This window comes from Pseudochaenichthys georgianus, chromosome 22 (assembly GCF_902827115.2).
Source record: "Pseudochaenichthys georgianus chromosome 22, fPseGeo1.2, whole genome shotgun sequence".
NCBI classification, from domain to species: domain Eukaryota; kingdom Metazoa; phylum Chordata; class Actinopteri; order Perciformes; family Channichthyidae; genus Pseudochaenichthys; species Pseudochaenichthys georgianus.
In genome coordinates this window covers 27,372,190-27,393,722 of record NC_047524.1, presented here as the reverse complement: position 1 = coordinate 27,393,722, position 21,533 = coordinate 27,372,190, and the positions used below count along the sequence as shown (strand labels likewise).

General features: G+C 44.5%; 3 long non-coding RNA genes across 3 annotated transcripts; 1 reads left to right on the top strand and 2 right to left on the bottom strand.

The window, feature by feature from the left end:
• Positions 1–13,304: 13,304 nt before the first annotated feature.
• On the bottom strand, positions 13,305–13,869 carry LOC139436023 (uncharacterized). Its single transcript, XR_011645234.1, has 2 exons — positions 13,788–13,869; positions 13,305–13,394 (listed from the first exon to the last, which is right to left on the bottom strand). It is a non-coding gene; the product is annotated as an uncharacterized lncRNA (long non-coding RNA).
• A 1,387-nt stretch (positions 13,870–15,256) lies between these two features.
• Positions 15,257–16,182, top strand: LOC139436071 (uncharacterized). The gene is made up of 2 exons (XR_011645282.1): positions 15,257–15,347; positions 15,865–16,182. It is a non-coding gene; the product is annotated as an uncharacterized lncRNA (long non-coding RNA).
• LOC139436070 (uncharacterized) lies at positions 15,699–17,388 on the bottom strand. The gene is made up of 2 exons (XR_011645281.1): positions 16,998–17,388; positions 15,699–16,432 (listed from the first exon to the last, which is right to left on the bottom strand). It is a non-coding gene; the product is annotated as an uncharacterized lncRNA (long non-coding RNA).
• Between the last annotated feature and the right edge of the window lie 4,145 nt (positions 17,389–21,533).

Here is a 21,533-nt window from a genome sequence, read left to right as displayed (position 1 = left end):
TTAATAACCGAAGAGTCATAACCATCAGAAATCTGTCGCGAACCATGCCGCCTACTAATCATCAGATTGGAGGCAGTTGGTGTAATTATTGTGCTCCGCCGCTTATTAATCGATAGATTAAATAGCGCAGGCTTTTGTACCGAACCCGGCTGGCTATTAACCGACAGGTCATAGGCAGCCTTCGTCGGTGCGGGACGGTGCCCTCCTTTTTTGAGCGCCGTGCTGGCCGCTTTAGCGATCTCCTCCGACTCCTCTGGAGCCACGGTGGTGGATCGCTCGACCAACGTCCCCACCGAGTTGGTCAGCAAAGCGATGTTGTTTGCCGCTGCTGACGCCTGGAACGCACATTGGTGCGTCCGGTCAGCCTGCTCATCCATCTGTCCATCAGAAACACGCGCTGCCACTCCGAGAAACACTGAGAGCGGGCGCACATGCTCGAGATGTGTTGTGGTTGTCATGACGACGAGCCACGCCAAGCCCTCGCCGCCGCTGCCCGTGAGGTAACCCAAGGTGGGCCTAGAGCGAAAGGGCTGTGAGGAAACCTCCACACGCTGCATTTCACTCCGCTTCTCATCATGACGCGCGTACACGCTCAGAGGATGGATGGGTGTGTGTGCAGTGATATCCACATGAGGCGTTACCACGGCGCTCATGGGCTTATTGTGACCGTGTGTAGGTGGACAGAGGAATGCCGCGAGGTCTGTGGTTTAATAACCGAAAAGTCATAACCATCAGGCCTCTGCAGCGACTCCTGCTGCCTACTAATCAACAGATTGGAGGCAGCTGGTGTAGTTACTGTGCTCTGCCGCTTATTCATCGATAGATTAAATAGTGCAGGCTTTTGTAACAAACTCTGCTGGCTATTAACCGATAGGTCATAGGCAGCTGGTTCACCCAGGGTGGAGGATATGTGAAATACATTTGTAACTGATGACTCAGACAACATGTTGGGAAATAATCGTTTTTTATTTCCTTCACACACCCCCCCAAACCGTCAAGGCCGGCTTTGCTTCTTCGGCGGCTCTCGTGGAGCAGACGCCGAACGGGAGTATCTCACTCCCTTCTTGCCCCCCCTCTCTGGTGGGGGGCCGGAGGCGCAGGACGGTGCCCCCGCCGCTGACGGACGACTCTGACGCCTCGGCTGTTGCGCGTGTCTGCCGCTGTGGCTGGGTTGGCTGCTGCTGCTGCCGCCGTTGCGGCTTCCCTGCTGGCTGGAGCCAGCTGACGTGCTGGCGGATGTCCTCCGCTTGCTCCGATGCCGCCTTCATGGACTCGACCATGGCCAGGAACTGGGGTCCGAACAGCCCGTCCGAGCTGATCGGAGCTTCCAGCAGCACCTTCCTGGCTGGCTCTGTCACCGCTGCCTGCTGCAACCAAAGGTGGCGCTGGATCTGAGTCATCCAGGCCGTGATTCTGGCCTGGGAGACTGCCACGGCTGCGCACAGCGTGAGTGCCGTGCTGGCCGCCTTAGCGATCTCCTCTGCCTCCTCCGGAGCTACGGTGGTGGACCGTTCGACCAACGTCACCACCGAGTTGGTCAGCAACGCGATGTTGTTCGCTGCTGCCGACGCCTGGAACGCACACTGGTGCGCCCGGTCAGCCTGGCGGGCGACATACTGGTCTTTGGGGGTGGTCAACATAGGGCGCCGTCCGGCGACCAAGTTGGCCTGTCTAACCCCGAAAAACGCCGTTAAGCTCGGTTCCAGAGCGGGTGTGGTTGGAAAAACCTCGTCCGTGAACCCCTCCACCTTAGTGAAGGGAACAAAGGTTGCCACCGGAGCCCTTAAGGTCCTCGGGTTCGCCGCTGCCCCTTCCTGGTAACGCCTAATGGCGGGGAAGCGCGGCCAGATCGGGTCACTCCTGCCCGTCTGAACCCGGGAAAATACTCCGGCCATGTCATCCAGAGCCACCCTCTCCCGTACTCGTGGAACGGGGAGGCCTCTGCATGCTGCTGCTTTGCCGATTATCTCCGGCAGCTCCAGCATGATGCCTCCCAATGCCGGTAGCGCCGTGGCCACGGAGAAGGGGACCACGTGCTCGACCGCCACCTCTGACTCTCGCTCCGACCCCGTCTCCCCCGTCCGGGGAAGAGGGGGAAGGGGAGAGCCGCATGGCGAGCCCTGGATGGAGGCGGGGGAGGAGTCGTCCGACTCCTGCCCCCCACTCGCCTCCAGGAACAGGTTGTCGTCCCTGTTCTGGATGGGCCAGTCGTCCTCCTCACCCGCAGCAGCTAGAGCGTCAGCCCTTTGCCTCCTGTCGGATGATGGGAGACGCACACAGTGAGGACATGCGATCTGCTGGCTGAGAGCCGCGTCCGCGTGCTCTGGCCCCAGGCAGGATGCGCATATCGGGTGTAAATCATAGCTCATGATATATCCTGTATTGCACGAAGGACACATGCGGATATGATCATTGCTGCTCATGATTTTTCTCGTGCTTCAGTAAACTGCTGGTTGCTGAAGAAAAGAGGGAGCAGATTGCCGGGCCACCTTCCTATTTATACCGGAAGGAGGCCCGAGGGTGGGGCCCACCTAGCGGGTGGGCGTGGACTACAAGTGTTTCAGTGCTGCGCGGGGGCGCAGAGGGATAACCCAATAGCGATAGCCTTAGAGGGCGAAGCCATATACGAAATAGAACAACAGCCGGTGTTTCTCGTGAGTGTTTTCCCCGGAATGCAGAAATACACAAACACACACACACACTTCCCCCAGACTAGTAATCCAAATGAAAATATCTTCCCTCCGTAGTATTATGATAATTTGCTCCGCTAATAATCAATAAGATCGATGGATTCCAGAGAAGAGGAAACTTTAAAGGCCTTTTTCTCAAAATGATGACTCGGTGACAGTCATTATATAATGTGACATATTTTTCTGATTATTCAGAGTACAAAAACAAATTGGCGGTAGCTTAGCTAACAGCTGCTAACGTTAACGGTCTCATTATTTAAAACGGTGCCTGCAGACTAGAGTTGATTTTGGATTTAATATTTTTTTATTCAAGGCCGCTGCGGCACTTCCGTAATGTTACCCCCTGTCGGATGATTGGAAAGAGGAGCGGTTTTCACCCTGAGTCAGTGTGAATGAAGCCTAACAATTAACATTAGCCCAAGTTCAGTCAGACAACTCACGTGTTCCTTTAACATGTTTATTAGAAGCAGCATATAGTTGAATTTGGCGACTAGGCTCGGGCATCATCACTCCATAGATATACATAGCACGATGAGTGATGATTAAATAACTAACCCCCGAGCCTACAGGTGGAAGCTGGGGTGGAAGCTGGGGTGGTGGTGGGGCAGGCAAGCAGCAGCGACGTAGAGGTAGCTGCAGCAATAGCAGCAGCAAGCAATGCATGGAGAGAGATCTGGCAGGTTAAATAGAGCGGCATATTAAGGAGACTCTGTTTGGTTGGTTGTAGAGTGGCAAGGGGGCGTTATGTATGAATGCAGCATAAGTGCTCGAGTTGACTGCCTGAACTAGCTCGCAGGCTTCGCCCCATTCACGGGAGCGGCAGCTAAAACAGCAAACTAATACATCTTTCGTTGTCAAAATAACGTTAATCTGATTGACTACGGCTAACGTTACCCCTACAATAACGTCACAAATATTCTACTTGCTAACGTTATAATTTGTTGTTGTTTAGTCATACAAATTAAAACAAGAAGACAAATATGAATATTCAGAATTATTCACTTGGTGTCTACTTACAGTACCTAACGTTACCGTCCTGCGGAGAAATGTTGCCGTGTTCGATCCATGGATGTATAACTCTCTCTTGCATCAATCGGAAACGGTCACGGTCACACTTTTCCTGGAGAATATTTTCAAAAAGTCGAGGGTCACGAGGCTGCATTAAACCCATGAGAAGGTGCAGCCTATCTGATGACGAATTGAAACCTAAGATCATATGCGGACCAGACAGACTCAATGCAAAGATATACTCTGAGGGAGTCCATCATCCCAGGATAAACACTACACAAGTCAACACCAACACCACACCAAAGAGAGGTTCTGGTGGACTCTCATTGCCTTTAAGGGCAGTCGACACAAACGAATGCCGTGCTTCCATGAGCGTCCATAGAAGCATATGGACATCACGGAAAGCTGAAAATGGACGCTAAGGGCCCCCCCCTTGCGTTGAAAATGGACTCTAAGGCCCCCCCCTTGCGTTGGAAAAAGCCGGCAGGGGACTTGACATAACGTCAACATAGGCCGACCTGGGAGTGAGGATGTGTTGTGTGCAGCAACACATTTCAATCAATATTTGTCAATACTAAGAGCTGCTAGATTGAGCTGCTGTAATGGAATATGCAACCCAGTCTCACGGCATTTCGTGTTCACCAACACGATTTTTAATCTATTGATTCGTGTTCACCAACACGATTTGCCCCTTTTTTTCATGTTGCACAGCACGATTTTAAAAGCAATGTATTTCTACTGGTAATGTGTTTCGTGCCTGCAGCACGTCTTTTTCTCCGGTCGGGTCGTGGAAGACCGGAAGCTGTGTGGTTCATAAAAACATGTTCTTACTCAATATCAAGCCACAATTATTGCTTTTATTTTAAATCGTATAATTTCAGACTTTTGTTGCCGTCTGTGAGGAAAATAAATGGGGCTCAGAGCCTCAGGATACTGAAATCTGTATTTTTAAATATTTTTTTCCTTCTAATTTGTTATTATTTTCAAAATAACACACTGTTATTTACTCACCAATAACACACAATTATCCTTGCTTTTATTTATTGGTTTAATTCCATAATCTCGGGCTTTTTTGGTGTCCGTCAGGAACTGGATTTCAAAATAAATATAACCGGAAACAGACGTAGGCCTATAAGGGACATTTCAAGCATCATTGCGATTGTCAACATTTCTGAGTTTAGGATGGCCGAAGACACTACAATACCCATAATCCCCAGCTATCGTTTAGGACTACAGTCCCCGTAAGGTTACGCAGAGCGTCAAACAGCTGTGTGAAATGGAACGAAACCACGCCAGACCATCCAAAACTGGAATCGAACACCCCCCCAGAACTACACATGCTGGCTATTGTGTTTCGCAAAATGTTCTATGGGACGTCTCTACTGAACGTTTTCTTTTTTCCCACAATTAGAAGTTGCCATTATTAAACACATTGGTGTTATCAAATGTAAAACATATAATTAATAAATGGATGAAAATCGCTTGTGTCCATAATGCGCAGCATTAATATATACCCACATGACAGCTCATTGCTACTTTGTAATTCTACTCCACTACAATTCAGAGGTTAACCTGGTATTTTTACTCCACTGCATTTATTTGAGTTACTTTGCAGATTCTGATTAATTATGTGAAATATAAACAACCCTTAAATCAGACTTTAGTTACACCCGAGTACAATTCAGGTAAGGTGATTGTCAAGTGCCAACAATCAGGAGAAATATTTGATAGTTGGTGCTTGAGAAGACTAAACATGTATCTGCAATTGACATGAATGGAAACAAGTAATAAAGTATATTCATTACTCGTTATTCTCTACTAATAGTTAATTAAAGACTGTATATGATGGCTATTTTGCACATCCCTTTCAAGATTTTCAAAGGTTTATTGACATATCATACACAACTACGGTGTAGTTATGCAATGAATGAAAAACTTGGGTCACAGGTTCCTCAACAGTGCATTACAAGACATCTATCAATATGTGTGTACCTCCACCATTAAACTGTCATATTCTGCACATTTCTTATTCTATCTACATACATAAGAGTATAATTAATGTGTATAATATCAGTTAAAATAAGTGCTTCAACATAGTTAACATTGCAGGAAAGCAATATATTAGACGTTAATTACTTTGTCAGGCTTAATATTTATCTGTAGATAGATACCCCCAACGTTTTTTTCTTATTTAAAAGAAGACCTTAATCTGTTATTTAATGTTTAAATAAAGGTTAATCCGTTTTTCTGTTTTGCACCTCCTCCTATTAATATCTTTGTACATCCTGCACTAAACTGTTTTATTGTAGAGATCACTTATAGTATCTTCTTGATTTTTTATATTCTATATTTCTATATTTATACTTTCCCCCTATGAAAGTATGTACTCTTAATATTTTTTTAATAAAATATAATTCAATAACGTGCTTTAACCACTAGGAGGTGCACACAAGGTACACACAGCCATAATAACTTTTATTAGTGTGTATGTACAACATCTGAAGATGTATAGTTTTATGCATGCTTTCACATCATTTTACAGCATATTGCTATACTATTTCAGACTCAGTATTTACATTCTTGCATTCAAAGAAAATCAGTAATCTTTACAAATTACAGTCCTGTTCTATCAGCTGTGCACCGTTATGGTGTAAATATAACCTATCTATGAATTAGATCAAATGTAAAAATCAGCCGAATTAGTGTTGATACTGCAAGGAGACGTATTGTGTGAAGAGAAATTGAAGATGTTGTTTAATTGTTGATATATTTATGATCCACGTCAAGTATTCAGTTTCGGCGGCATTTCTTCCAGTTTTTCCAAAGGTCTTCTCATCAGGGCTCTATAAATAAAGAACTACGGCAGATCTGTAATATGTAATGCAGCCGAACCGTGTATTACAATGCCGTTATGTGATGACTTTCAAAGAGAAAAGCAAGAGCACTCGGAATTAAGTATTATTTCATTCTTTTAAAATATTTTCCGGATTTCATATAATATAAGTACCAAATCCCAGCATGCATTGCGGCTAACACATCCAATCAGCGAGCTTAAAACCATAGCTGAGGGTCTTGGGTAATCGCTCGAAATGCCTACGTCTGTTTCCGGTTATATTTATTTTGAAATTCAGTTCCTGACGGACACAAAAAAAGCCCGAGATTATGGAATTAAACCAATAAACAAAAGCAAGGATAATTGTGTGTTATTGGTGAGTAAATAACAGTGTGTTATTTTGAAAAGAATAACAAATTAGAAGGAAAAAAAGATTTAAAAAATACAGATTTCAGTATCCTGAGGCTCTGAGCCCCATTTATTTTCCTCACAGACGGCAACAAAAGTCCGAAATTATACGATTTAAAATAAAAGCAATAACTGTGGCTTGATATTGAGTAAGAACATGTTTTTATGAACCACACAGCTTCCGGTCTTCCACGACCGGAGAAAAAGACGTGCTGCAGCCTGCAGGCACGAAACACATTACCAGTAGAAATACATTGCTTTTAAAATCGTGCTGTGCAACATGAAAAAAAGGGGCAAATCGTGTTGGTGAACACGAATCAATAGATTAAAAATCGTGTTGGTGAACACGAAATGCCGTGAGACTGGGTTGGAATATGTAAGGAGAATAAGAACATACTATGTGGTCCAGCTGGAGTTTCATCTGCCTCCTGATCCCTGCCTCTGGCCCTCTTTCTGATACTTCATCTTTATTTCTTCTTCTTCACTAATGTCTTCATCTCCTCCTCTTCCTCCTGCTCTGACCCTCCTGGTCTCTTCATCTCCTCCTCTTCCTCCTGCTCTGACCCTCCTGGTCTCTTCATCTCTCTTTTCCTTTTCCTCTTTCTGTTCGTCCCTCATATGTCTTTTTGTTGGTGTTGAATCACTCCTATACTCTGGCCTGCAAGAGTCTACTTGTGAAAAGCACTGGTACAAATGCTTGTATAACTTTTCACGTTAGGACCATGTAGCCTAGCTAATATGTAGCATATCATAAATATAACATCAGAAAGTATTGATCAAGCGCACACGGGCAGCTGTGTTTGGATCCAGTTTTTACGGTAAAGGATGTATCCTGGTTTCATTGATCTGGCCTCATGGCTGTGATGTGTAGTTTACGTGGATTTAATAGTTCAATCAGGAGAGACATGATGTATGGAATACATATTTATTATCGGTCACATTATACCAATGAAACATAATGATGACAGTTCATAACAAATGAATGAAATGTTGTTTTGGCGATTAGGCCCAGGTTTTTTGTAGGATATCAATCGGGAAGGGAAGAACCGTTTCCGATGAACCCCCCTGGGTCTAGACACTGGTGGTGGTGATAAGTGGTTAGGTCCGGTTGGAAGGGAGAAGGTTAAGCTTGGTCCTGAGTTCAATCAATCGATCAATCAATGTTTAGTCATATAGCCCAATATCACGAATGTTACATTTGTCTCAGTGGTCTTCACAGTGTGTACAGAATATCAGTATGACAATACGACACCCTCTGTCCTTAGACCCTCACATCGTACAAGGAAAAACTTCCGAAGAAAACCCAGTTTAAAGGGAAAAATGGGAGAAACCTCAGGGACAGAGGAGGGATCCCTCTCCCAGGATGGACAGACGTGCAATAGATGCCGTGTGTAAATTGAAAAGATAATACATTTGCAACATAGGTAGTCCAAATGTTTGGAAATGCATGTGTGTGCATGCATGGAGTTGAAAGCAGGAGGCGAAGGGGTGGAGGAGGGTTGCGCGTTGACACCTGGAAGACAGCTGATAGAACAGGGGAGAGCATATATAGAGGGATTAACAGGTGCGATCATTAGGCTTGTAAATGGAGGGGCGTGATAGGTTTAGCTGAGGAGAGGCGCTCCCTGTCATCTAGATGCAGGGAGCAAGTATTGCCATGACGAGCAATACGGAGTGTTAGGTCTTCCTGCCCCGAACGTGCGAGGCTTCCCGAACCTTTTCTCTTGCGGGGTAACCTGCTTTAGCAGGGACACGTTATACAGACCCGAAGGTTTTACAGCCTGGACATACAGGTTTAGATATGCAGAAATAAACATGAGCCGCGGGGCGACATACGTGCTGACATGCTAAGAACCACCACCAGTTATGCATACATACCAATTTGTTAAGGTTTGGAGAGACCTTTGGATAGCCAGCACGGCATTGAGGTCGGGGCGAATGTAGGATGAGAAAGCAGAGGAGGACCACCGTCCGAGTTGTTGCAGGGATGAGGATGAGACACCTTGATTAGCAGCAGAAGTAGCTGCGCCTATTCTAAAGGAGTGCCCCGTGTATAGAAGAGGTGATAACCCGGATTTAATGAGGACTTTAAATAGACATTGAACTGTCGTTTCGTTAAAGGAAAATTCCCTGAGATAAGGAATAATGGTGAGAGAGGATTAGAGGTAGGTCTAAGCCGTAGGAACTTGATCATGGCCTTATAAGGGCAGAACTGGGAGTCGATGCGGGCGGCGATGACGGAGCAGGCGCCGCCGCATTTGGAGTGTTTAAGATATAAGCTAAAGTGGCTAGCGTGAAAGGATATGTCAGAAAGCTGACGTCTCGATTGGAATCGAAAGTAAGGGAAGCTGTGGTAAATTCGCCTGGTCTGAGAAAGGCATAAAAAGCTAGGAGAAATAGAGCATCGAGTAGTGCATCGATATAAGGGGAGAATAACCCACTTCTAAGTTTGGAGAGCATGAGGCGTAAAGTGGAGAGTGTAATAGGGCGTCTCCGGTCTAAGACGGGGGAAAAGTTTTAATGAGACCTTTGAGGATGAGTTTGACTGACTGGTTTGCGAACAGGCTGGGAAAGCCGGAATCGGAACGCGAACGTTAAACTGAACTCCTGCTAAGAGGCCCCGGATGTATTGGGGTTTGAGGTGGCGATCAGTGGCGCAGTAGCACATGAAGGCACACACGGTGGAGATGAGAACAGGTTTAAGTGTGATGCCTACGGAAAAGCAAAACGTCGCAAACGTTCTCCAAGCGAATCATATGTTTTGAGGGTGGACGCGCTAAGCCCTTCCTCATAAACCTGCTGATTCGAGGTGCCTTTCTAGGGGGCTTCTATTTAAGAGAGAGAGAGGAGATGCAGGGGAGGAATCCTGACGGGTTGAGCGCTGGCTCCTGGGCAGAGGTTCCGGAACGTCTTGTGGGCTGACTGCGGTGATCTATGGATGAAATGAGAGATTAACATGTGGATTAAACAATCGGCCGGAATCACTGCCGGGCTTACTGTACATCATAAGATGCTGACCCGAAGGTCGACGGCCGGAATCAGCGCCGGACTTACGAGAACACTACCACTAAACAACGCCCGGAATCGCTGCCGGGCTTACTGTTCTCTGCTGGGCTTACTGTACATCATAAGATGCTTGACCCGAGAGCCACCGGCCGGAATCAGGCCGGGCTTACGTACTACCACTAAACAACGGCCGGAATCGCTGCCGGGCTTACGTGAACACTACCACTAAACCTTGCCGACACGATGGTCGATGACCTGCGATGCAGGGTTAAACATGCACATATGAACACTACCACTAAATGTATAGATACCAGGAAAGAGAGATCTTGGATGGCCGTCTGGTTGTTGTAGGGATGAGGAATAATTACCTTGATTGCAGCAGGGTTGCTGCACCTATCCTGGACGAAGCCCTTAAATGCTATTAAGACACCACCACCAGTTATATGCATGTTTACCATAGGTAAACTGAGAGATCTAGGATTGCCGGCACGAGTCGATGTCCGGGGGAAGAGGGAGATGTAGACAATGTAATGCAGCTGTTAGCTTGAGTACAATGATACATGAATGTTATACCCTGGCTTATCGTAAGCCATGTGAGCATGAACCAATATAAATGAGACAATATGCGCAACATAAAATGATGTATGCTTCGGTAAATACTGAAACATGACCCATGATATGGGACTAGCTTAATTAGCAGTTTAATTACGCCACGGTGAGACAAAGATGGGTGATTAGACTGTCTTCTATCATCTTACGTGAACTTCTCTTTCTCCCTGAAGAAACTCCCCAAAAACCCCACGGATGGGCAGCATCCGTGAATAAAAACGAAGACTCATTGAGTGTCTGAGTGAGTAGATATGGCCGCTGCTAATGTGTGGCGTTAATGCGGTGGGGGGGATTATTTTCCATGTGGTTCCTGGCGCGAGGTACTGGCAAAGCTGCGGTTGCGCCTGGGGCATACAGACCTCGGATGAGCGTCCTTGCAGGACTGCAGATGTGGAGGAATGTACGATATAGGTGGTAACAGACATTTTTGTTAAAGTTATGACAAATCTTCTCGTCTTGCCTATGCTGCACCTGACGGCTTGACTATTATTCCCGGAAAACAGCATGGGAAAGACTCTAGCCCAACAAAATAAAATACTCAGTTACCTCTAATCATTAACCCATGTTTGTATAATTTAGTGAACTCTGTGTGTTGCTGCCAGCATACATGACACCTGACGTGGAAACGTTACTCGTGGATGGGGCTACAGAGCTGCTAGACAGTGGAAAACGGTGCATTCCTCTGTCTGAATGTGCTGCACTTTGATAAATGTTTAGACAAAAGCTAAACTCTTATTGCACTTTTGGCAACGAGCATTCTCCACGTCGAGACGGGTAAAGTTTAACCACACCTCGGAGCGCGTTCTCTCCGCCACCTCCGCAGAGTGCTCCGCTGCATGTAGCAGCTGCGTGTGTGTAAACTGCCCCGCCCCCTCGCACGCAGACCGGGGAGAGAGATCTCGTCTGATCGAAAATACATCATAGACACATTTGTTTGTCTTTTGCATATTTAGAAAAAGTTGCGCCATTCATTTCAGGTAACGCTGTGTTGAAGCTTGAAACTGCGTTAGTTACTGAGCATTGTAATGGGTAGTAATTACCCGACTGCATTAGTAATGCAAGTAATACGTTACTGAAACTCCATACTGTAACGCGTTACACCCAACACTGCCTGGAACTCACCTTACCCCTCTTGCCAGCGCTACTCTGACGCCTATTTTGGAGTGAGGCGCAGGAGGAAGTAGCTTCAATGGGATGTAGCTTGAGCCCTGCCTGCCTGCAGGAGGAGTTGTGGTTTGAAGCCAGAATGGGTAAAGCTTCGCATGCGATGAGGACCCGTTCCGCGTGAAGCCGGAAGCGCCGCATTTGAGCGGCCCTGAAGCCAGTGATACCCTCTTGAGAGACTGAAGGCGTGCGTCAATTGTTTGGGTGAAGTAGCCCGTTTCCATTAAGCCGGAGGAACTTCCGTGGAGCCCGATTTCCTTGTCTTTTCCTCCCGCGTCCGGGGCGGCCGGCTGGAACCGCTAGCCGACTGGGGAAGGCCACCTGCAGCTTAATCCGCCAGACTGCGGAGCTGATGAATAATGCCTGGAGCTGGGACGAAGCTCTGCTGCTGGTTGCGCGTTGACACCTGGAAGACAGCTGATAGAACAGGGGAGAGCATATATAGAGGGATTAACAGGTGCGATAATTAGGCTTGTAAATGGAGGGGCGTGATAGGTTTAGCTGAGGAGAGGCGCTCCCTGTCATTTAGATGCAGGGAGCAAGTATTGCCATGACGAGCAATACGGAGTGTTAGGTCTTCCTGTCTGAACTTGCGCTAAGCTTCATTAGGCTACCGCGTAGTCTAGCAAAGTGATCGATCTCCCAGCTAACGCTGTCTGCGTAGTATTTTGTAACGTAACGCCCCAAACAGCGCCCGTCTCATAAACGCTATCGATTCAAACGGCAGTGTTTTATTCATATTTAGTTTCAAGCTCTCGTCCTTAGTAAAAACAAAACTAGTGGAAAGGGAAATGCTCCCAGGGGAAGCTGATCCATAGGTGCTGGGACAGCTCGCTCCCTCTCTGCAGCGGCGTGAGCTGCGGTCTGTGTGAACGCCGCTCTGCAGTTTAATGCAGGGCCGTAGCTGCGTTTTTAACGGGCCTAAAATGATATTTAAAATGATTCAATTTTAACTAATGTAATGCTTGTTTTGTTGCTTGAGAAGCTTGTGGAAATAGTGTAGGTTTGTTTTAGTACAGTTTTAGGGAAATAAAAGTTAGGCAGCTGGGGGGGCAAGGCTGTACAGTGGGGGGGCAGCTGCCCGCCCGTAGATCCGCCCCTGGCTATTGTAAATACTCCTGTAGTCTGCTGTGTTCAGACTCAAGTCATATTAGTGATGCCACATGCAGGACCTTCAGTGTCCTTTTTTTTAAACCGAAGACCGTTGCTAGCTGCAGCTAGACTGCAGAAGTATTAGTTTTTTGTTTTTGAGGATGTAATAATTTCACACACAGATATAGGGAGGCTAGATCTATACTATTGATTTATTATGGTTTATAATTTCATGTCAAGACGAAGAAAAATAAGAAGATGGCTGAACTGTACAGTGTCAATCCTGTGGAGATCTCCAAAATAATGTTCAGCTTAAGTCTCAGCAAAACTCTCAACATTTCTGGAGCCTTGTCGACCCAGAAAACTATAAGAACATTCACCAAGCAGCACTGAACATGTCTGCTTTATTTGGTTCTGTTCTACAGACCTTTGTGAAGCAGCTTTTTCTGACATGAATGTAATTACATCTAAATACAGAACAAGACTGACTGATGAACATTTAAATGACTTTATTAGAGTGAACCTAAGTGGGTCCAGCTTACACCTCTATGGTGGACTCCATGCAGCGCCATTCATCTCACTGACTGTAAAAAAGAGTGAATGCACTTACTGTATTTGACCATAAGTGCATAAAATGCTTGAAAGGTGGTGATTAAGGACATTTATGTGAATTTTCAGTGATGTACTCACTATGTGGGCCATAATAATATGTGAAAAATGTTCGTTTTCTTGGACATTGATGTGAAGTTAAGATTTCACACGTGTACAAAAGTATTGCTTAATTCAACTGATGAGGGCTATGTGAATAAATGTCAGCGATGTGATGCAAGTAGCTCTTGGCCACTTTCATTTTTTCAAAGTAGCTCTCAGATGAAGAAAGGTTGGAAACCCCTGGTCTAGATGATAGTTGGCATTTCATTCCCATTCTATTTAGTCTACAGAGGCAGAGAAAAGAGCCATTTAACACTAATCCTCACCAAATAATACATTCATTTGTGAGCAGATTGGGAGGATTTAACGCCAGCTCATCACCAAACAAGACGGGATTGAAATGGATGCCACCATGTCTGTGAGTGTCGGGGAAGAGGGAAAATAAAGTGATTATTTCACAGTCAATGAGACACATATCACAAGTTCCATTTGAGTGTTTATTTGGTGTGACATCTCATTTAAAAGGTCTTTTTAATCATCATATTTCAAAAGAAATTATGAAATTTGTCAAATGGAAAAGCTTGGTTTGTAAGCTTTTGTAATTACAGGCGGCTGCTAACACTGAGATGTATTAAAAAGTAAGGCCCGATAAAACTGGAGACCGGCATATGCCTTCACTTAAAATGTTGAAAATAGTGTGCACAATGAATTGTACACTTTGAGAAGTGTATTATTTGAGAAGTGAATTTATTTGCACAAGAGAACATGTACAATCTTAAGGACTGTTCACACATTTTGGGTGTATTTCTGGTAACCAATTTGGACCTGCGACACGTTTAAAATCAGTATTTATTGAATAGAGAAGAGTAAAGCAATTGCTGCTCCGGCTTTGCATCAGTGTAGCATAGTTACTGCACTAGGGGTCAAAACAAATATTGTAAGCATATAGTATGTATCTATGTGTAAGTATTGTTTGCAGGGGGCGCTAAATGCAGTAGTGGTTTTTAAATCTGAAAAAAGTATCCCTACAAGTGACACCAATGGAGACTGGGGTGGTGTTTCTAACATGTCCACAACATAGCTTTACTTTTACATTCAAGTTATGATTAAAAAATAACGGGTAAGATAATGTGTGAGTATTATCTTATAGCCATTGTTACTTTTTTCTCATCTCTAATTAAAGAAAGTTAAAAGTACGCCATGGTTTGACACGATGCACATTAATGCTGAACGTTTTGTGGTCTTCCACTAATTGACATTCAGAGCTCAAATTCTCAATCACCTTTCACTAACTCATCCCCCCTGTTGCTGTCAAATATAATGAAGCACAAGTATTATGAAATAGCGTTTCATAAAATTGTTCGTGCTGAGACATACAGTAAAAAAGTGATTTAATCTCCACTCAGAAACACTTGTATCCCATGAAACCCTGCCAAAACTACTCAAACTATTAAATACAATGACTTTGATTCAACACCTGTAGTAAAAATACATCTACAATATATAATGTATTTCACTTTAATTCTTAATCTTATGACATTGAACATTTGGATTTTGTAAGAAATTAAAATCAATGTTTAATGATTTATTTTGGTTTAAACCATAGACTGTATATATAAATGGACGTAGGGTCCGTGACGTCACCCATAGGAATCTGCAGAGTTGCCGTGAAGCCCTTAGTAGGCGGAGTCGGCCACTAACGGCTCGACAGTGACGTCAGAGTTCAACTCCCGCCTGTTCCAGCCTGCTCCAAATAAGGGCAAAGAGGCGGAGCCGAGGCGGGACCTGCTGCCACCAAGCTGGAAGTTCCAGAGCTAGCTGAAGCTACCAAGCTAAGCTAACATGCTCCCCATCTGCACACTGCCGTCGCATTTTACGTTTCTAAGGTAAGCGGACATAAAACTATTCAGCAAAACTATAAATAATAATCTAAGTTATTGAGTTTTTAGCATAATACTTCAGAATCTTAAAACCCCTTAATGTTTGTATGCAATTGTGCTAAATTCAACACTGGAATCAAGCAAATATTAATATGTTTGCATGACATTAGTTATTTGTATTTTGATATCACTTAATTATACGTTTAAGTCAAGCTAAGGTACATGTGATGGTAGCTAGTTAGTGCTCTTACCTGTGAGGCCTCCTCCAAACAGCATAATAACCAGACTGTATCATTCAAACTAAGTACCAGTTCTAGATCCTTGACTTTAGACAAACAATTCAAAAGACAACATGTATTTATTTAAAGACCAATCTTTATTTGAATGTGCCTCTTAACCTGATATATTAGTTATACAGTAATAGTATTGACAATCTAAAAAAACTGAGCAACTCAACAGTCAACTTTATGTTTCTTATTGTCTAAAGCATTTATTATTTTCATTTTCCCCCTCTCATATTCAGTGTGGACGGATTGAGACAGCATGTTGTCCAGAGAGCTGCAGAGACTTCAGGGAGAAACCTCTGTGTGATGGACGTCCAGTCTGTTGGTGTGGAGAGGACTGAGGGTCTTTCCTCAGCGAGGAGGACCAGGCCTGATAGAGGAGCCCATGCTGGGCACAGCTCATACCAACTGCACAGGCCTAGTCTGTCACGTTATTTGACTAAATGTGTTTACTTATAAATGTAATAGGTTTACACCTTCTGTCCATATGTGCTTTTTATTTAAAACATTTGATTAACTTTTGGTTCACATTTCAATAAATTGTATTTGTATTTGCACTCCTTTCGTCCATTATTCTTACTGAAAATGTTAGATTACACATTCACATCTGACTGAAGATTGGCCCCATTTATTTGTGATGTTGCAAACTCTGCGGTACAAGGCACAAGCAATGTAAAGCTCATAAAGTGAGGCAAATAGAAATAATCAGCTGATGGAGTGTCTCATAACATCAGCTTTTAATGTTCCTCTTGGATGCTCTTCTTGACCCTCAGAGAAGGAGAAAATGTCGTGTCTTTCAGGCATGTCCTTTCCTAACAAAAATGACAGGAAACATAAAACATATTATTGCAGAACAAGTGTGTTATTTATGAAAGCGTTGTGTTTGTGTGTTTAGGGGCTGTAGATATAATTATTTTGTAATTGTAATGTTTTTTTTAACAGTGAGCAATCAGATTATGAATGAACAGTATGAAGTTCATCAACATTGAAATATATGTTATTATCAAAATAATATTTAACTGTTACAAAACGTAGTGCAACTGTAGAAGCTTGCTCTGTTGTCTCACTGAAAGAATAACTTTTACCACGTTTTTACAGACAATATTGAGAGATAAATAGTAGCAGTTCTCACTGTGTTAAATATCTTTGCCTTCAATACATTAAATTAGAAAGCTGACAAAGTCATATTGCTAAATATCTAAAATGTAACTTTTTGCATGGAATAAACCCTCAACTTAACTGATGTGTAGGTGATCTGGTATTTAGTATTGTGTATTGGAATGTATATCAGTGTATTCAAGTCAATACTTCATTCATTTAAACCAATATCTTTCTTGATTCTTTGTACAGTATGACAAAAGAGTCTTTGTACCTGAGCTGAAGTTCACTGCTGTGAGGAGTCCAGTTCTGTCTCTCACTCTCTGGTCCAGCCTGTCTGCATCACCTGGACACCTTAAACAAACAGATATATATATGTAAAGTACCATGTGTACAAACAATATGACTGATTCTCTTCTGTTGAACATGTTGGATAGTGTATTGTCCGAGTCAGGGTCCTTTTTATTTTACTGTAACTTTGGAAGTTGTGTTACCAATGCTTACTGTTTATTTGATACCCATTTGGTAATGCAATTAATAAAAACAATAAGGTTTGGGTTCGTTCTTCAGATGACTATGACGTTAACGTGTAAGCTCGATAATGAACTCCAGCTCAATCAACCATATTGTAATATCTAAGTAATCATCTTGAAATATGACATTAATAATTGTAATATACACACATCTTATTGTGAGGTTGATTTCACATACACGACATTAGCTTGTCTACATACTTGAGCATAGCCAATTTAAATTAACCTTAGATGCATACAGTTCTACCTACATAATAAAATATCTCTAAATTACAAGGATGTAACCTTATTTTATCAACCTCAAACAGAAGCCATTTGTTCAACAGTATTATCCCACTTAACACTTGTCTATTTCGTTTTAACCTTTATATATACAGTCTATGATTTTAACTTGGAGGCTACGATTACAATCGTTAGCACCGATGTAGCTACCACTAGCTTACATGCTAACCCAAGGCTTACCATTCATTACGTAGCTGATTAAAATCATTAACACATAAATAAAGGACTCAAATTTTACTTACCGCATTCATGCACCGTCTGTTTTAACCGCAGAGCGAGTCACAATAGTCCGATATATAAGCATGAAGAACAAACAACCACGGCCGGCTACAAGTTGTGTTTCCTGGATGAGCTGAGCAGGCAGAGTCCCTGTAGCTTCACGGAGCAGCTAGCAGAGAGACAAGAAGCTAACAGCGGCAGGCACTTGACAGAGCCGTCACTCAATGTGACCACGCCCTAATTGATGCACACACTTTAAGACCTAATATAAATAAAAGGGTCGCGTTAGAAAACAATTCACTCACAGATCCATAATCATGAAGGTGGAATCTAACTATATCGATAATAAAATGTATGGAGCCAGGGGTAGAAACATTATTTTTTCTGCTGTAAAATTGGGCATTTTAACATGGGGGTCTATGGAAATTGCTCCTTTCTGCAGCCATCGCCTAATATATGAACTGCAGTGTGTGGCACTTCCGTATTGGCTTCCCGGCTCTTCCCCAGAGTTTGCCGCTTGGTTTAAACATACAGTAATCTTAAAACTGTTTTATTGTGAAAACATTTCCGGTTAGCATTCGCCTGTGGCTAACGTTTATTTTGAAAAGCTATTCCGGAAAGGATCTCCGAAATATCACCAGTAAGCTTGACTTCCGTTTTTGAGTAAACAACTATTGTAGCCGCTAAAATGCATTAAATAAAAAGTCATGAAAGAGAGTAAGAGGAGAAAAGGCGTGTGAAGCTATACAATGTAGAGACTACGTCTAAATCATCTGTTTTACGCGATAACGGACATTGAAGACCGAGGTGGGAGGTCCCCCTGTGTCACCAGCCGCCATTGAAGAGGAGGAGCCAAATGCTGAAGCTATATAGTGAGCCACGGAGCTCTGTTCGCTCTTCTCCCACTGCAAGACCATAGTTGTAGCTGCGGGCTCCACACTCTTCTGTCTGTCTCATTGCCACGCGACTTAATTAAAGTAAACCATTTGAACCTTATGCCAGAGACTCCATTGTCTCTTACTTTTTAAACTTCCTCCTGGGACGCGAGCACAACGAACAAAGCTAATAATGTTCCCTTATTTTTTCCCAGAAGTACCTGTTCGACTCGATTGAACAGCAATACAAGCCATACAAGACATATAATATACTACAGATAAGATGACTGACATTGATGGAGTGGCTGCATCTGGAACTCTAACACACCTGCATTATAATGAGGTGGCAATGATAGAAAATGATGGATAGCTCACAGCATGGAGGGGTGACATGGAGGAGGGGATCTGAGGTGATGTGAGGCAGGATAGAGATGTAGATTTCAGGGGACAGATCAGCTGTCACCATCTTCAAATGTTGTTGTTTTTTTAAGTTTATGACTTTAGCATGTTTCTCTGCAGTATACCTGAGAGCAACACACCCGGGTGCTTTCCTTCCACGTCATGGCCTTTATCTACTGTTATTTGAGTGGTGATCACTACAAATTCTAACTTTTTTTATCTACAAAGATCTCAAATACAATATTTTATCAGGCAAACACTGTACAATGTCATTGGAGGTCATTGATTTGTGTTAACATATGAAATTAAAAGCAACATGTGATTGAAACCTTTTCAAGGGACAAACTCCGCATTACAAAGAAATTATCATAAATGTTGTTATATCTCACAGGCTCCGTCCTCTACTGGACTCTATGGGTACTGCCCTCGACCACCCTATGCAAGCGTTCACCTACTGAGAAATCTATAAAGGTAGGGGGCGGGCCTACCTGAGTGTGCGCAGGCCCACAGTATACAAGGCGGCCTCGCCTCCCGTCCGTCATCCTTTTCTCTTCAGCGAGCAGGATAAACAACTGAGAGTGAAAGAGAGAGAAGAAAATTGAGAGAATGAAAAACTCACCAGTCCTTGAGCACCGACCTTGCCCTACGTGCAACGGCCTAATCGCAGGTGCCGATCCCCACCGCCTGTGTTTCGAGTGTCTGGGGCCTGAACACACCGGGGACGGCTTGCAGTCTCCCTCCTGTAATGCCTGCCAGATGCTACCACAGTTTAGCCGCTGGCACCGCATGGAGCACTTTCAGGCCTACTACGCGTCGCCGGAAGAAGCGGACGACCACGTGGACCTTGAGGCGGTGCCATTCGTTTTCGCCATCGAGCGGGCCTGCCGGCCCCGTTCATTGACGAGGAAGACGAGGAAGGTTCCTTGGTGTCGGGTGCTTCTGGTTGCGGCGCCCAGGACGGGCCGCCTCACAGTTCCGCACTTCCCAGCGGTGATGGCCATCGCGGCGGAGCGTGTAGGGTTACCGCTCCCCCTGCCACTACCGCCAAAGCCGGTGAGCCGCAGGGGTTTTACGGCCCGGCGCAGCCAGCCTTCATTTCGCCCCCGTTGCCAGACATCTGGCAGTGTGTGGAGGCGACGTGGCGACAGCCACTGAAAACGAGGGCTCCAGTGGCAGGTATGACAGGTTTCTTGAGGGTGCAGGGCCGATTGGACACTGTGTGTCCCGGCGGGAAGTCTAGTGCCCTTATCTTGTACACTGGGCTCTATTCTGTCCAACACAGCCGGTGCATTACACAGTCCAAAAGGCATTACAAGATACTCATAGTGGCCACACTGAGTGTTGAATCCTGTCTTCCACTCATCCCCCTTCCTTATTCTAACCAAGTGATATGCATTTCTTAAATCCAACTTGGTGAATATCTTGGCAGTCTGAAGTAGTTCAAAAGCAGAGGACATGAGTGGCAGAGGATAGCGGTTCTTTACCGTAATGTCGTTAAGAGGACTATTGTCTATGCAAGGTCTAAGAGACCCGTCTTTCTTTCCTTCGAAGAAAAATCCCGCCCCGGCTGGTGAAGATGAAGGACGGATAATCCCTGATTTGATCCCTGACATCCGGTATTCACCTCATTCATACCGTATGTGAGAGGACGCTGGCGTCGTTTGCTCGCCGCTTCTCTGTCTGGATTTTTTTTTACTCTTTCCTCAACATTTCTTAGCAGCTTTTTGGCCGACCAGTCCGGTTAAGATCTATGTCAATCTTCCACTGCCTGGATCACTGAGATGTGTGAAAGTGTCCGTGTTTTCCTACCTGAAAACACCGGCTCCGTTTCTCCGCTCCACCTGCTCTCCTTCTGATCCTCCTGGCTTCACCTGCCTAGCTCCTCCAACGCTGCCTCCACCCCATTCCCGGACTTTTCAAAACGTGTCCTGTCTTTGGCTGGCCTGGACCCCTCTTCCGTGGACTACCTGGAGCTAGCTGCCTGCATCTCTGCAGTCATCAAGCTGCAGGATACCCGCTAGCTGCTAATGCTAGCGGCTGACCGGCTCACCTGTCCACTCAACGCTCTGTCTCTCCTGCCTGGCATGGCATTGAGGTACTCCGCTGCGAGACTTCTACAACTCAACAACCACTCCACACCGTTATGCATCTCTGCCATCAAAAACCACGAACTTCTAAAACGAACCAGATACTGTTTTGGCCAAACTTGACCCACTCTACCATGCTGCACTGCGATATATCAAATGCACCCTATAGGACTCATCATTGCAAACTGTATAGCCTAACTGGATGGTCCTCACTTACTATGCGTAGGATGCAGCATTGGTTTTTATTAATGTATAAAGCCATTTTAGGTAAGCTTCCACTGTACATATATGTGTCAGATTTGCTCCAGTTTGTGACTCTTACAACCTCAGATCCAGCGCCTGGATACGGTTCCAGGTTCCTGCTGTGCGGACTGAGGCTGGGAAAAGGAGTCTTTTTTATTATGGTCCTTGGTCT